At 38.8% G+C, this 17,120-nt stretch overlaps 1 protein-coding gene across 2 annotated transcripts in view; it reads right to left on the reverse strand.

Annotated features, from left to right (window-relative positions):
• LOC127424319 (fibroblast growth factor 17-like) overlaps nt 1-17,120 on the reverse strand; it is a 57,584-nt gene that overhangs the window by 24,897 nt on the left and 15,567 nt on the right. The window contains exon 1 of one of the 2 annotated variants that reach the window (XM_051669390.1): nt 8,743-8,809. The exons of the other annotated variant lie outside the window; for it this stretch is intronic. The gene's annotated coding sequence lies outside the window, so the exon portion shown is untranslated. Of the gene's footprint in view, nt 1-8,742; nt 8,810-17,120 lie in introns of those variants that run through there. 2 annotated transcript variants of the gene reach the window in all.

The following is a 17,120-nucleotide window of genomic DNA, read 5'->3' on the forward strand; positions in this document are numbered from 1 at the left end:
CGCTCCCGTTGCATGTCACAACTCGCCTGCTGTCTCCTCCTCTGGAGTCAGCAGCACCTAAAGTCCCTGCGAGCCACTCACATCCTGGGCAACCTCAACACCACAGCGGACGCGCTGTCACAACAGGTTATGCTCAGAGGAGAGTGGAGAATCCACCCCCAGGTGGTCCAGCTGATTTGGAGTCGATTCAGTCGAGCACAGGTAGACCTGTTTGCTTCCCGGGAATCCTCCCACTGCCTGCTTTGGTACGTCCCGATCGAGGCACCCCTCGGTATAGATGCGCTGGCACACAGCTGGCCCCCGGTACTACGCAAATACGCATTTCCCCCAGTGAGCCTACTTGCACAGACCCTGTGCAAGGTCAGGGAGGATGAGGAGCAGGTCATCCTAGTAGCACCCTACTGGCCCACCCAGATGTGGTTCTCGGACCTCATGCTCCTCGCGACAGCCCCCCCCAGCAAATTCCCCTGAGGAAGGACCTTCTTTCTCAGGGACGGGGCACCATTTGGCACCCGTGACCAGACCTCTGGAATCTCCATGTCTGGCCCTTGGATGGGATGTGGAAGACCTAAGTGGCCTACCACCTGGAGTGGTAGACACCATCACTCAGGCTAGGGCTCCCACTATGAGGCGCCTGTATGCCTTGAAGTGGCGTCTGTTCGCTAAGTGGTGTTCGAGGGGCGGCTGTCCCCCTCCACCTTGAAGGGACCTTGTCTCGGCTCCTCAGCACAAAACCTAAATGAGTGGTTGCGAGCCTGCTCCTTTTATACCCGTATGTCCGGGGGCGTGGCATGCAAATTCCACTCGCCAATTCCCATTGGCCTTTTTTCAAAATCAGAGGTGTTTGGGGCTCCCAAGAGTGACCCATGGTGTCACTACATCGACACAACGTCTCGTTCCCTCCATCAGGGAACGGAGGTTACGAAAGTAACCAGGATGTTAATGTGACAAATTTGCTTACATTTCATGAGTGACCTTGGAGTAGTGCAGAATCTTAAATATATTAAATATTCTTCTTCATTTTATAACATACCTTTCTTTTTTAGATTGTTCAAAATCCTAAAACTTTCTGTTCTATTCTAGGTTTAAATTTGATTGTTTGGCAGAGAGACTCTGAGAACATTCTCTCTCATGCAGAAACATCAGTTTTGTGCTCTCCAATTAACTCCCAGTAGGTGCAGACAGCCACTGACTGTTTCATTTCCCACCTGCCCCGCCAACATCTCAGAGCCCAAATCCAGTGCTGTTACTCAGTGTCTAGTCATTCTCGTACCAGCAGTTAAAATAGACACCTGCTGGACATTAGGAGGGGGTTTGACAAGCAATGCCTGACCTGCTTTGTCCAACAGCACTCAAACATCTGTGTTATTTTTAAGAGGCAAAATGTCAGCGTGCGGTGAACAGACGGAAAGAAGGACCATGTGTGACTAAAACCAGGACTCTGGTCAAAGCCTTATAACTGGACTGAAGTGAACAACACTGGGACACTTAAAGAGGCAGATGACCAAAGCAGTGTTGCTGTGTGGTTTTGCTTATTTCTGCTGAATTTTAAATGGTCATTATTGACCATATATATACAGTTTATATATGTTTATATATACATATAAATAAAAAAAAAAATAAAAAAAATCATTAAACGAACATTAATACAAAGATTATTTTATATATTATATATGGTGTATACAGTTATGAAGTTTTATTGGGATTACAGTATAGCAGTTAGGTAAGTTAATATTTAGTAACATAACATTGCCATGCTATAAAGTGATATAATTATCTGATCAATTTTCTAACTGATATACATATGTGTTTCCAGTAACAGTTCTATTGAGTTCAAATTTAATTCAAACATTTTTGAGTTTCATTTTGCCATTTAATGTGTATTTCCCCATATAGAGCAATGTTCCTTATTGTGTTGTTTTGAAGAGCACTGGTACATGTACTCCAATGGAGTCTATTTCTTTCTTCAGTGAGTGGACCAATAGCTGTTCCTTCTGTCTGGTAAAATTAGCCTGTAAAACATCTCTTCATATTGCTCACACATTAATGCTTTAGCATCTCTGAAACCACTTTGACTCGCCCCACCAGGAGAGAACATACCAACATAGAACATAAGCATTGTTTTTTAAGAGAGTGAGATATTAGAGACTGAAATCGAAAGGGTTGACCTCCAGTAATGATTTGCAAGGAATGTCATTATCTTTGCAGATTTCGTTTTAATTGATTTATAAGGAACCCTCGTGTCATTCCAAACCTGAATTACTTTATTTCTTCTGCAGAACACCAAAGGAGAAATTTTAATGAATATTCTGGTCTGTCTTTTCAATGCAGTGGCAACTGATAGGGAACTGACTTTTAAGCTAAAAAGGACCCAAAAGTAGTTAATGCTACTTATGCATTATATTCCAAGCATTCTGAAGACGTTAAAAAGATTTTGTGAGAAAAACAAAAACAAAATTGAAGCAAATGTTCAGTGAAAATCTTAAACATTGTTGCATATTCATGAGCACTGTAAAAGAAGGATAAGATGCTATTGTGTTCCTTATAAGTCACTTTTGCAACATTTGTGCTATGGACCTGAGTGGTACTTTAAATCGTGCTGCTTGTTAAGGAGGGGTGTTCTTTTCTAAGAGATCAGACATACTGTAAAATTGTTTTGATAAATTGAGCAATAAAATCCCCTGACTTACCTTGAAGAAGTAACCCAAGCCATATTTAGGCAATATTTACTGCAAATTTGCCACAAACTTGCCGCAAATTTGCCACAGATAATTTTCACATGTAAATGAGCTTTGCGGAAAACTTGCGGCAAATTGTCCATTGTTACCAAAGGTTTGCCGGAAGTTCACCACAACCAGTGAAGAGCTGCAAACTTTGGCCAAACATTTGTGGCGAATCACATGCTCATTTGCATGTGAAAATATCAAGTGGCAAATTTGCGGCAAGAATGCGGCCACTTTTTTTTTTGATAAGGGGTTATGGTTCTAAAAAAAAGTAAGATTGAGTCACCACAGGTGGTCCCCAATATTCAGCAGGTGGTGCAAAATGTAGGAAAAATGTATTTCGATAAAAATTAAAATTTTGAGTATCACATCAAGCAGTTAGTCCAGTCTTGTTTTTATCAGTTAAAAGGATGGTTCACCCAAAAATTTTAATTATTTATGAAAAAGGACATAAATGCAGAATTAAAGTAATCCATACGACTCCATTGGTTTAATCCTTGTCTTCTGAAGAAATATAAGTTTAGGTGAGAAACAGATCAATATTTAAGTCATTTGTTTCTATAAATTCTCCTCCCAGTAGGTGGCGATATGCATGAATAATGCGAGTCAACAAAAACAAAAGGCTGTTCCAAGATCCAGATGCAAAACTAAAGGTGAAAAAGCTTTTGTAGTGCAACCCACCAATTATGGAACAGCCTGTATTGGGATATTAGATCTGCTGAATCTGTGTCTGTTTTTATGTCTTGTTTAAAAACTAATTTGTTTAAACTTGCTTTTTTTTACAATGTGAATGTGTTTAATTGAATGTGTTTTGATTCTATGTTTTTTAAAAGCACTTTGTGCTATTGGCTGAAAGGTGCTTTACAAATAAAAGTTATTATTATTATTATTATTATTATTATTATTATTGTTACACCCAAGCACTTTTTGCACGGGCAGGCAACACAGGCATTTTCTTCTTTGTTTTTCATATGTAAGACACAAGTAATTAATAGATTAATCCCCTAATTGATAGGACACCAAAAAGTGGCCGAATGGTTGACTTTGTAAACTCTGACTTTTAGCCACAGACTTCAGCTGGGTCTGTGCTGTCGCATGGGGTGTTAAGTGTGGATTGGGGCAGCTGTCTAGCCTTTAACTCCACCCCTCCCCTTCCCCTCTATCCCACCCTGCCCGTCTCTTTCTCTCTCTCTCTCTCTCTCTCTCTCTCTCTCTCTCTGATCTCTCTGCAATTCACACCTGATCACAAACCAGTGCACTTTACATAGGAATTTTCTATTTTCTCTTGCAGCGAGTTCAGCCCCCTCCTTCACTCCCAATGGCCTCTACAATCACCACCGCAAAGACAAATGCACTGCACAAGATACGTAAGCATAAGCGTATTTCTAGCGGGATACTCGCAGCTGCACATCATCATGCCATTATCTAGTTAGCTCCTAGCCAATCATATGTCAGCCATTGCTTTAAAAGCCTACTTTCAATCTACCTCTTTGCTGTTTCAGTGTGCCAACACGGCAACCTCCACCTCCCCACCGCCACCAGTCGAGTCCCTTCCTGCACGCGATTAGGCTCCTCGCCCCCTGCCTCCTATCTCCGGCAGGATCTGACGGTTCGAGTAGCAATCTCATTGGACTGCCAGATGGGGCTTACGCCATCAAATAAATGTCACATCAACCTTACCAAGTCTGCGAGTCTTTCTGATAGAAATGCTATTAACAATTTTATTACTCAATAAATTTCTGTTTATGTTTGCTGACACTTAAGTATTTTTAAAACCAGATACTTTTACCTAAATAGTATTTTAATGGATGATTACTTTTACTTCAGTAATAAATTTGTGTGGTATTTGTAATTTTACTTAATAAAGAAACTGAGTACTTTTTCCACCATTGACTGGAATAAATCAAAATCCCCACCACTATTATATACTCACCTGTTTTTTAGAAAAAAGTGCCACACCACAACACACAAAAAATCTTTCAAAAAGAGTTTTGCTTTTCGTTGTTGCCTCGATTTTGAAGAGTTTTAAAATTTAGGCTCTCACAAATCGGTACCCGCCACATAACAACATGAGATTATGATGTGAAGGTTTCAGAAGACAGGAGGCTGGCGACAACATCTGGTTTTTAGAAAACATGGATACTGAGTGTAATTTTCACATTTGCAGATGTAGAGAGATAAGCGCTACAGGCATTTTCTCTCACCTGTTCTGGACGCTTTACTAGATGAAGTGGAGAAAACATACTAAATGTTAAAATAATATTGCTGACTTCCAGACAAAGAGAATGAAATGATGTCTGGGGGTATCTGAGGATGTCTGCAGCCTGATGCAAATGTGATTAGCACTCTTAAAGGGATAGTTCACCCAAAAATGAAACTTCTGTCCTCATTTACTCTAATGTTGCTGTATTTAAGAAAAGGTTTACAGTATTTTACCATATTTGTACATTATTCAATTAGTTTTTTGACAGTATGGATAAGGTGTGTATCTTTGGCCTTTTTTAAATAATTTACCATGGGTTAAAAATTTACCAAAAAAAATTGTGTGGTTTTATTCGGGTCAGCCGCCATACCCTCTTACCTGTCCCTGACCCCTGAACTCTCAGTCAGTCTCTCCTCACATTTCTTTTCTCTCATTCCTTCTTCCTCTTCAACGATCTCCTCACCTCCACAATCTAAACCCACATCTCTGCAATGAGCTGCAATGACCTCTCACTCACACCCACTCAACAGAAGAAATGCAGAAAGACCTTTCACAAAATTCTGGTTTATTTTATTATTATTATTATTATTTTAATTATTATTATTTGTGTGTGGGCAGGCTTACCTGGTCCAATAAATAAATAAATAAAATAATAATGATAATAATAATTTTTTTTAATCTTTTTTTATTTATTTTTTTACAACTAATCAGTCTTACATGATTCTAATGGGATCAAATACGAATCCACTAAGAATCAAATAAAATCTTACTGAATCAACTATAATTCTAAAAAATAAAATAAAATGATTTGTATATTTTTCCTTCTAATATTCCACAAATTCCACTTTTAGGGAAATAATTTTACAGTGCTTGCAAGCCATAGTGGCCATTTTTGCAATGGAATACTAACTTACTTCTTACTGGATACTACTCAGTATATACTGTATGCTACCTACTATTTTTTTAAACAGCATGCGAGACAGAAGGAATTAAGCAACAATAAATGCTTCAATCAGTAGTATGCTACATACTATCTTAATGTTGTCATATGACCTCATCAAGTTGCTTTTTTAATTCAGCAAGTGATGTCCAGTCGTCATCTTGAAAATAAAAATATTTATTTTGCATTTTAAAACTATTTATCATCCTTTTTTTTTTTTTTTTTTTTTTTTTTTTTTTTTTTTACATATAAAATAAGAAAGAGTCAACAAAGAAATGTTGAAAATTGCATATGACTATTTCCAGTTCATTCATCATACTGGAAATTGTGCGCATATTATTGTGGAAAATAGAATTACATGCTGTGTGCTTAGTTGTATACTGCACATTTTGGCAAATGTATAAGGTCATCAGGGCATTCCAGGCATGCAGAAAAATGCTCATACTGTTCACAGTAAACAAATGATACTACAGAAATAGAAAGAGTGGTATGGTAGTATGCTATCCTGAACATAACCTCTGATGCTTGGGGGATAAGACAGGCCAGAGTTAGCACATTTAATATAGCTTTTTGCTATATTGCACAGAATTTGGAAGCAACACAGAGCTGCCTTAACTTGGCAGACACCTTTACATATGTTAGTCCATCTATACTGCATGTAACTACTTATCTTATTATTTTGCTGCATCCCAATTTGCGTACTTCTGTACTATTTAGCGCGAGTAAGTGTGTTCACACTGAAAAATTCCACAAGAATAAGACTACCACAACTATCCATATGATGTACTTCTTCAACCGAAATAATGGAGTGTGGAATGTTGGACACTAATGCACTCAACGGTCACGGCTTGCCCTACGTAGCGGAAATTGCGATGCTCGCCTGACAGAACAACTGTAATCAATGGTGAATGTGGCAACTAGCGAAACCTCTGCGAAGAAACCATGCAGATGTGAGCTGAATGCTTTACCATAATGCATGCTGTACCAATATGTACATTATTCAAGATAAAAGTGTTGGACTGAGGTTGGTTACAGTGCTAAAGCAAACAAGCTTCAAGCTAACGTGTTTAAATCTGAGCTTAACATGAGGATGGGATGTTAAAGCATTATGAGTAAGCCACATCATTAGTACACAGAGCTAAGGACAAAGATAAGCATGGTACTCTGCTGTGGAAGGAAAATCCAGAGTGCTGAAATGGGATAAACAGTACATGTGCAAAGATTACAAAAAGACAGAAAGATTCACTAAATAAAACGTGAAAGCAACTTTATGCAAAAGAAAGACATAGAGGTGCATAAGCAGAGAGTATTTAGCAGAGATGGGCCACTTCTATTAAAATGAATGGGAGAAATTGGAACGCTCAACCAAGGAGCTCTGAGTGCCCAACAGTCAACAGATGTAGAAAGAGCCAATCACCTTTTAGATACAGACATCACCTGTCAATAAACTCTAGAACGCACATGCGCATTAGCTTTACAACTCAGGAATATTGCGTTTTTTTTGCGTAATATGAGGTAAAGTATCACAAGTTACGATTCCAGTATTGTCAGTTTTTATTGCTGATTTGAAATATTTTCTTTGATCGTAATCTTGACTAACCGTTTTTGAGATTTTGGTCTTTCTCCATTCAAGTAGATTGGAGCTGCACTGGCATGACTGGAAATAGCCTCCCGAGAGCGTTCCAAAGATGGCCGACATGACTTGCTAGAGAGACTTTGTCAAAAGTCATTGTAAATCCCTTTTATGTTGGCTTGACAGAGTCAACATACTGTTGTTCTACAAACTTGGTTTAGGGTTTTTCGAAAATCCCAAAACTGAAACCAAAATTTCTAACAATTGCTATAACCACCAAACCTGGTACAGACCTTCAGACTCTTCTGGAATAGTGTGCTATGTCTTTTCTAACTGATCAGACATTACTTTCGCACAGCAGACGATCAAAATTCACACAAATCCCATAGACTTACATTGACGGAATGTTCAAATGGACCAACGGAATGTTCGTAAATTTAAATTCCAACTTAAAAAATTTTTTATGCAAGCAAACTCAAAAAAGGCTTTTGTTTATCTGACGGATCAATATATGGTCTTAGTATCTGTCTAGCTTGCTTGCTAGCAATTTATCTTACTGTAATGTCTGTATAACAATCAAACTTCAACATTTATGACTAGTTTAAACTTTTAGACAAGGCTTTGTCAAGTCAACATAAAAGTTTGTCGTGACAAAATTTCTCTATCTAGTTCCCTCTACAATGTGATGTTTTCACATTAAATTAAATTCAACAAGATTTTTTTTTTTTTTTTTTTTTAATTGGACTTGATTTATCCATTAATTGGATGGTGAAAAGACAATATTCCATAACCAGAATGGAGCCAGACCTGAAAGTGAGTTTGCTAGTACCATGTGTTTAGCGTAGCTATTTGGCTATTGGTGAACATTATTCGATAGCCGGCACGGTCTAAGTAATGTCAACAGAAATGTCAAGATCATTCAGAGGAAGAGCAAGTTATTACATTTTGAGTAGAAAGATTAATTTAATTTGCAATAAGACCAGGAGCATACATTAAGAAAGTAAATGGTCAATTTAGATTTGTTGACTTTAAACTTTCTTTTTGAAATGTGAGAGCACAGGAAAACTTAGCATTTGACTTCTGAAACGCATTCAGTTGTGGGACTATTTAAACACAGCAAATCAAATACTCTCTCTAGCACTGACACTGGCACACAGGGATTGATGGAGAGAGGGCTTTGATTCTGTGTGTATGTGTGTGTGTGTGTTTGAGGTCGGGCAGAGAGCAGGGTAACAGAACACCGCTGCAGACAGCACTTAAATACTCAGCGACAGACACTCTCTCAGCTCCTGTTTCCAGTCACCTGTGTGGATATGTGCGATCAAGAGAGCTCTGCAAGTTACTACAGGACCCCCAACAGAGACGGCACAGGGACTACACTCTTCTTAACAAGGAGAAAAGAGAGAGACAGGGAGAAAACAGTGAGTGAGTTAGCGAGAGGGAAAAAAAGACCAGCCATCACTTATGATGTTCTTACTGGTTTCTCGAAGAAATCCAAGCAACTACGGGTGGAACCTAACCTAAGCACCATGTTGTTTTGTGTCATTATGACCTTGTATGTTATTAGATCTGATTGGATGAGCCACATTCAAAGCCGCTGTACAATAACTGATATTTGCACCCCCATAATTTACTCACTCTGATGTTGTTACAAACCCATATGACTTTCTTTTTTTCTGTGGAACACAAAAGGAAGAAATTTTGAAGATTGTTCAGATTGGTTTTTTTCCATACAACGATAGCACACATTGGCAAAAAAATAGGGCTGCCAATTGATCATTTTGTTATAAATTTAATTATATGAATGCCGATTAATTGCTCAAATAAATAAAAATTAATCGCATATTAATATTAGCTAAGTCCCTCAAAATCAAGAATTCAATGTAAATAATACATAATAAATAAAACAATTATAAAAATATATAATAAGTATATTCAAATTGAAATACAGTGCATTATTGTGGCAGATGAGTAAAGCATTGATTAGACAATACAAAAGGTGACTTCAGTATGCAGTATAAGTCTAAATATTGTTTATTCCCATATCATTAAACATAAGTTTACAGTCGACAGCAATACATTTTGCAATTTGATTAGGTCAGTCTGTCCAGCTCTTACAGGAAGCATTTTTGCTTTCCCTTTGCACTATTTTTAATTGTCGGTTTATTTACACGTGCGCAGGCCTGGTTCCAGATCAAAATCTCAGATGGCCGCGCATTTCCATTGCAGAAATGGCCGTTATGGGGCCGAAAACCTGGTTCCACACCGGCCCCAAAAGCTTGTTGGTCTCCACACAGGAGCCGATACATCAGGGGGCGGAGGCCGGGATAATATCCCAGGTAAATTTTCCCAAACAACAACAGTAGATACCGTCTGCAGCAAAGAATAATTCTTCACTCTATATAAAAAAAGTCGCCTCTGGCAGTCTTGTTGAGCTATGTAATAACATTGGATTGCATTACTCTGTATGTATAAATATTTCTTCAAAAACAAGAGTAAAAGCTGTATACAAACACTGTTTATTTGTGGGCAGGTGAGGTAGTCATGTGAAACTATCACATAGCCCGTTACATCATTGTTCGGTTCTCAAGTCAGTGGAAAAGCATGGCCGGTTTATGATAGGCTCCAGATTCCCCAGCTGTGAACCAGTGTAGCACAAGCTCAGCTCGCGAACTGTCGCCATTTCAGTGAAGAAGACAGTGCCTCTGAATTTAGTTGGGGTGCTCTAGTAGATAAAGTGAAGACACAACAAAGAACCAATGTTTTACAATTGCAGTTGCTTTAACGTCCTGCATATGCGTCAGACAGGCGCTTTTGGAGCATCTCAATGGTTTTCAGGGTCATAAATGCCACGTTTTAGAACCCTGTGTCAAATTAAAAGTAGTTTGAAAATCGCATCTCGAGATCCCTGCGTTCTGTTGTGCTTTGCCCAGCTGTCAAGAACGCTTCCATCCTGTGTGGCCAGTTCTCATTCTGTAGCTGTGCTGCTTGTGAGGTTTGTTGAGGCTTGTTTGTTGAGGCTACATGGCTTGTAAAAACATGAAGTTTAAAGGAGTAGTTCATCCAAAAATGAAAATTTGCTGATAATTTACTCACCCTCAGGCCATCCAAGATGTATCTGAGTTTCTTTCTTCATCAAAACTGAATTTAAGATTTTTAGGATTTCATTTCAGGCCTCGTCCTTTAAACAAAGCAAGAGAATGTACTCCAAATGCGGTCCAAAATGCATATTTAGGGTGCATCAAAATAATCCACACGACTCCAGTTGACAAATAAAGTTCTTCTGAACCCAAACAATTGATTATTTTTAGACAATACTTATATACTTTTGAACTACAAATGTTCACTTCCGCACATCTCTGTGACGCGCAGTCATGAGAGGGATGATGTAAGCTCGTTGGTAAGGTCACGTGTGGAGGAGGAGGCAGGAAGCGCGTCATTGTTTACAAGAGAAACTTGCACAGACCACAGACATTCACAAACCAAAACAGTCCAAAACAATTTCAAACACGATGTCGGAGGATTTTGATTTTAGAAGAGAAGAGGAGATGGAGTTTTTCGCCCAACCCTTCCTATTTGAGCCCAGATACACCGATGAGGAACTGAGGGAGACGGAGGAGGCTGCAGCAGCGGCACAATCACAAGTCTCGGGGAGGCAGAGATCAATGGGGACATGGTGGTGCACATGTAGTAAATGCCAACCAGTGCCAACAGAGGCAGAGAGCCTGTGCTGCCACGATTGGACCATAGCAATCCCACCGTTGGAAACAATTAGCGAGGCAGCTGGTGAGAACACTCCTAGTCCTAGCTGCATTACCGAACATAATATTTTTCCACCGTTACTGAGCCCCAGCATTTTAGAGGTGTTTTTCAGTTCGCCACGAATAAACTGTAAGCACCGTCCGAGGCCAGAAGGACCCAGTGGCACCCTATCAGTAGAGTAAGTATCATGTTTTGTTTGTTACTATAGCTGCTATATAGAAATATATAGGCTATATGACAAAGTTTTCACACACACCTGAGTTCGCTGGAAACCAGCATGGGCACAGCCGATGAATTCAGATATCGACCCTTTGTTTCTTTCGATGGTCTGAAATCCTCAGGGGTAAAATGTTCACTGCACACCCTCCAATATTTGAGAGAATGTAGGGGTGTACTGATATCCAGGTTCAGTGCTATAAGCCAGAGCTTCAGTCGCTCATGATCATGTATAGGCAATCGATGAAAAGTTAATATTTTTCCTAGCGTGCATTTTCTTTGGGGTTTCTGAAGGTTGAAGCATCCAGGATACACACACCACACGACCATTTTGAACAATACACTTATACAAATACAAATCTACAGCAAAGACAATTAAACTTTTGTACAGCACCCCTTCTCTTGTAAACAATGACGCGCTTCCTATTATTTTGATGCACCCTAAATATGTATTTTGGACCGTCAAAAAAATGGAGGACATTCACTTGCATTGTTTAAAGGAGGAAGCCTGAAATGAAATCCTAAAAATCTTAATTTCTGTTTTGATGAAGAAAGAAACTCAGATACATCTTGGATGGCCTGAGGGTGAGTAAATTATCAGCAAATTTTCATTTTTGGGTGAACTGTTCCTTTAAACTTGAATTGCTCTGATTGAAGGAAAATACAGTATGTGCTTTTATTACAGTATTTACATATTGGTCAGGAGACAAGGTTAAGTGCATACATTTGTTTAACACATTATTTTTTATAATTAATTTCACTTACAGGTTTGAAATAGGGAGGGTAAATTATGTCATATATATATAATTTGTTTTATTATTATTATTTTTTTACATTAAGACCATAAGCCCATAAAGCTGCCTGAGTGTGTAGTGTGCTTGGCCAGATAACATAAACACAGGTGGAAAGGTAGACAGCATGAACTACAAAAACATGCATGTACACATCTCTGAATGGTCAATGGTTACGTGTCAGTCCTCTATGACAAGAACATTCCAGAAAAAATATCTGCCTCTCACATTGTTTTGTCTTGAGTCCTGTATAGTTTGTGTGTGTGTGTGTGTGTGTGTGTGCTCTGTCACACTCTGTTTCAAATACTCAGAGACAAACACTGTCAAGTCTGTGGCCTCTCATCGTACACTACATTCTAGCTACATATCTCTCATATTCTTGCTATACAGCATATCATTAGGGTTTAAATAAACCGTGTTATTGTTGTTTCTACGTCTTTGTTTAATTAGCATTGTCTGTTAAAGCGGTCAGCCAAAAAGTCTACGATAAAATGATTGTTATTTAAAATTTTCATGCTTTTTCAGTAAACTCTCAGAATATGATTTTACCTGAACCAACATCTATCTGGCCCAGGTAAAAGAGTTTGTATTTCCAATATTAATAAGACTTTAACCGAAGAGGGCTAAGAGTACAAAAAAATCATTTTGCTTGACTATTCAAATACACAACTTAAATCAAAACCATGATGCAAATAGGGCCAGATATCGATTATCTGGACACCCTTCTATCTTTCTGCACACCCTTCTATCCTTTGGCCATTTTCCAATAATACAAATTTACCTAGCCTCTGGAAGGAGGACAGAAATGAGCCCTTGGCTGAGGGGCATCATTACAGGGGTTTGGTTTATCTCCATCTTAACCAAAGAGAACGAGGCATGCCCTCCCAAATCTGACACACGCTGAGCCACAGAATCTGTTCTGAATGGGAAAAGGGAACAAGCATGTCATTTCTTTACAAAAGCACAGTTAGGAACAATTAGTTCATCAGGCGGAAGTTTGAATTCGTTGGTTAACTGTTGGTAGGAGGTGGAGACTGAAGGCGGAGGTGGGTAGGGAGGCCAAGGCATGGGAGAGAGCTAAGTGATAGATTCAGGGCTTCACAATGGCTGCCTTTCTTTCACATTCAGGTGCCACAAAGCAGGTATGCTCAAAAGGCTTAATCCCACATTCAGACCCCTGACAGTACAATAAAGGTCTTTCACACAGGAAGGTGGTGTGGCTGTGTTTCAGGTATGCCCTTTCCTCCCTCTCTTGCTCTGAATAGTCCATGCTTCCTAAGCCTAAACTCTCTCGCTCATGTCACAATACAGAAAAACCATAGCTTCAAGAACATTTCCTGAAGGAAATAGCAGTGCTTGCAAGGCACCAAGTGAATAGTGTTAAAGTTTTAGATAAGCTTAGGTTTTAATTAAAATACTACAGCCGCTGTTGTCATGACAAGTCATGTTGTCAGTTGGCACTGTGTAAAAACAAGGTCTACAGTACCTGGAGAGAGCTACCTGTTAGCATTACAATTCATCTCAGTGGTAGTTGTGTAGTTGTTGTTTGGCACATCAGACATATGCGACCCTTATGCTGCCATCATGATTTTTTTTTAGCCAATCACTTGAGCCATAAATGCCATGTGACTAATCACTCCGGAGCTATAGGAAAATTAAGTCCTGATATGCAGTTTGGCTGATGGCACCACATGGTCATAGACAGTCCCAAGCCCTTTACTAGCGATTATTCTGACCTGTGACGTCAAAGGCAGCTGACAGAGCCCAAAGCCCTCCAAAAAACAGACAATGGTAAAACATCTAGTATAATATAATGAAGTATTTAAGATTAATATGTTGCTTATAAAAATAAAAATAAAAATTAATCAGAATTCACAGCTACTTTTGAATGGCCATCAATGGTGAAACAATCCTTTTGCCCACTTAATGGTGTAATTAGAAGTGTCTGCCAGCAGGGGCAGTAGTGTAGTCCAGGGCATACACAAGCATGACTGACAGTCCGAATTAGCTGAGCAACCAATCAGAACATTTGTTTCAGCCTAGACTAGATATTTGCTAACCAATCATATTTTCCCTTTCAGGAAGGGGCATAACATTTCTAGTGTTTACAGTGAAATTCTGATGCGCCAGCGGCGCTTAAGCACAAGAGTCGTCATAATTTGCACTTTGCTGCTAAATGTGAACATATTTATGCATTTAAAAATGCCCTCATATGTTCCCTTTGACCAAGGAAACATAATTAAATAATTCAAGCGCAAGGAATTGTGGGTATTACTCGTTTCATCAATTTTGTACTCAGTCGTTTAAGCTATTAACACTTTTTTTTTTCTCCTCTTTTCTTCCCAATTTGGAATGCCCAGTTCCCAGTGTGCTCTAAGTCCTCTTGGTGGCATAGTGACTCGCCACAATCTGGGTGGCGGAGGACGAATCACAGTCGCCTCCGTGTCTGAGACCGTCAATCTGTGCATCTTATCATGTGGCTTGTTGAGCGCGTTATCGCAGAGATGTAGCATGTGTGGAGGCCCGTGTATTCTCCGCGGCTCACAAGAGCAAGAACCACACATTATAGTGACCATGAAGAGGTTACCCCATGTGACTCTACCCTCCCTAGCAACTGGGCCAATTTGGTTGCTTAGGAGACCTGACTGGAGTCACTCAGCATGCCTTGGATTCGAACTCGCAACTCCAGGGTTGGTAGTCAGCGTCAATACTAGCTGAGCTACCCAGACCCCTGGCTATTAACACTTAAACAATTTTAAGTCTGTAGTTTTTCAAGATAAATAAGTTATGAGCACAAAACTTGCCATTTCAAGTAATAATACAACTTGATTTTTCCAATAATTACCTTTTTTTTTTTTTTTTTTTATATAAGAAATGTAGATTTCTTATTAGGAAAACAATTTCACTACTTAACAAATATAAAAATTTATGGAACAGAAATAAAACAAATAACCATCAATTCTTATGTATATAGTTGTTTAAGATAGTTAACATGAACATTACTACACTCATAGTAGCTGTACAGTGCTTAACAGTTTATTATGTATTTGTTTAGTTCATTTCTTAGTCATTTTAAATTGGTAAATTCACATCCTCACTTCCTTTGTCACCACTGCACCTCTGAGCAGGGGCTAACTGCCCATGCTAACCAGTCAAACCTGGACCCTCTGGTTAAATGTATGCAAGAAAGCCAAGATCAATCACAATTCAATATGCAAATAGATGAAAGAAAGTATCAAAATTATGTAAATTTCACAACAACTCCATCACAGTTGGCTAAATTTTAAGTATTTAAATCCATTTTTCTTTTAAACTTTAATCCTAAATGTATTTAAAAAAATATGAAGCTATATATTATACACCTAAATCTGAAATAATCAACAAAACAAACTTGAAGTCTGTACTTAAGTGGTTGGTTCAGAAATGTAATTGCATCAGTTTACAGTTTAACATTTAGGTTTAGAACAAACTTGAAAACAGAGGAAATCAACACGTTACTTCCAAATGTTTTGCCACCCAAATTCAGACTCAGTGTGCTGAATTCCGGACAAGCATCACCATGTGGCGGATGTTCATGCCCCAAATATCAGCCACACTGTGCCTTTTGACATCACATCTCAGATTTGCAAAGAAGTTAAAGAAATCTGTTTTGGTCTCAGTACTGGTATGTTTAGGGTTTCGTCACATCCAAAGAAGTGAAAGACAATCAGACGTGCAGTGCTTTTTACATCACCAGAGTATTTGAGGAATATCGTATTGTATAAATTTTTTTTTTTTTTTTTTCTAGTACACGCCAGGCATTCTCTCCTTATTCCAGAATGTTTGTGTGGAAACCTGAGCTGGCTTCTTCATACTTGGTCATACTCTTTGGATAGCTAAATAAATATCCATTCATGCAAACCCAAATGCAGAAAGATGTCAGTCTGTGTGTTTATGCATAGAACATGATCTTATAACTTCGCCTATAGACACAGAAGCAAATTCGTTATTTCTCTCTCTCTCTTTCTTTCTCGCTCTCGCTCTCTCTCTCTATCTCTCTTTTTTTTTCCTCCAGCCAGGCTTCACATGCTAAGTACCCCTTACACTGAAATATCACCTGCTCTCTGCTCCTTTAATCACTTGACTTTGCATTCCTTCATGCAATTTAGGAAAGCCTTTCGTGTACAGGTAAAAGGAAAGAATTTCCAAAACAAAAAAGTGAAGCAATCCAAGCAAGCCACAACTGACATCAGCTCCTCAGCAGAATCCTCTCCAAAACCCAAGTGTGAAAAAACAACAAAGCATGATATTTTAGCAATATATGGCCTCTGGACTTGCTAGCAACACTATATTTATGACAATATTTACTGCATATTCGAGTAAATATTGAGTAAAAACATCACTGAAGTTGGATATTCTTGCTATAAAATGAGAACCAAAAATGCATTCAGTAAACTTTAGAGGGTCGTTTCTTTTGTCAAAATGTAGCATTTCAGTGTTGGGCAAAATTTTGAATGAGCTTACTTTCAAATCATTGTTTAGAATCAAAAAGGTCTCCTACCTGAAGAGAGCTATCTGTAAGCATTCCCATTCATATCAATGGCAGTTGCTTGGCTGGTGCATGCAGCCCCAGAGTTCTTGGCTCATTTTTGCTCATTTAAGTGCTCAGTACTCAGGTTTTTTTGTTTTTTACAATTACCTGAGCCATTAATGCCATGACTGATCATTTTGGAGTTGCAGGATAATGACGTTGTGATATCGCTAATGGGCTAATAGCACCACAAGAACACACACAGGGTGCTTCTCATTTCTGAAATTGTGCATCCTCGTTTCCTTTCCTTTCCTTTCCTAGCTGAGCAGAGGAAAGGATGCAAGGTAAGGAAACAAGGATGATGGAGGAATCAAAGCAAGACAGATTTGAAAAATGGAATGC

Source organism: Myxocyprinus asiaticus, chromosome 33 (assembly GCF_019703515.2).
Source record: "Myxocyprinus asiaticus isolate MX2 ecotype Aquarium Trade chromosome 33, UBuf_Myxa_2, whole genome shotgun sequence".
Classification (NCBI taxonomy): Eukaryota; Metazoa; Chordata; class Actinopteri; order Cypriniformes; family Catostomidae; genus Myxocyprinus; species Myxocyprinus asiaticus.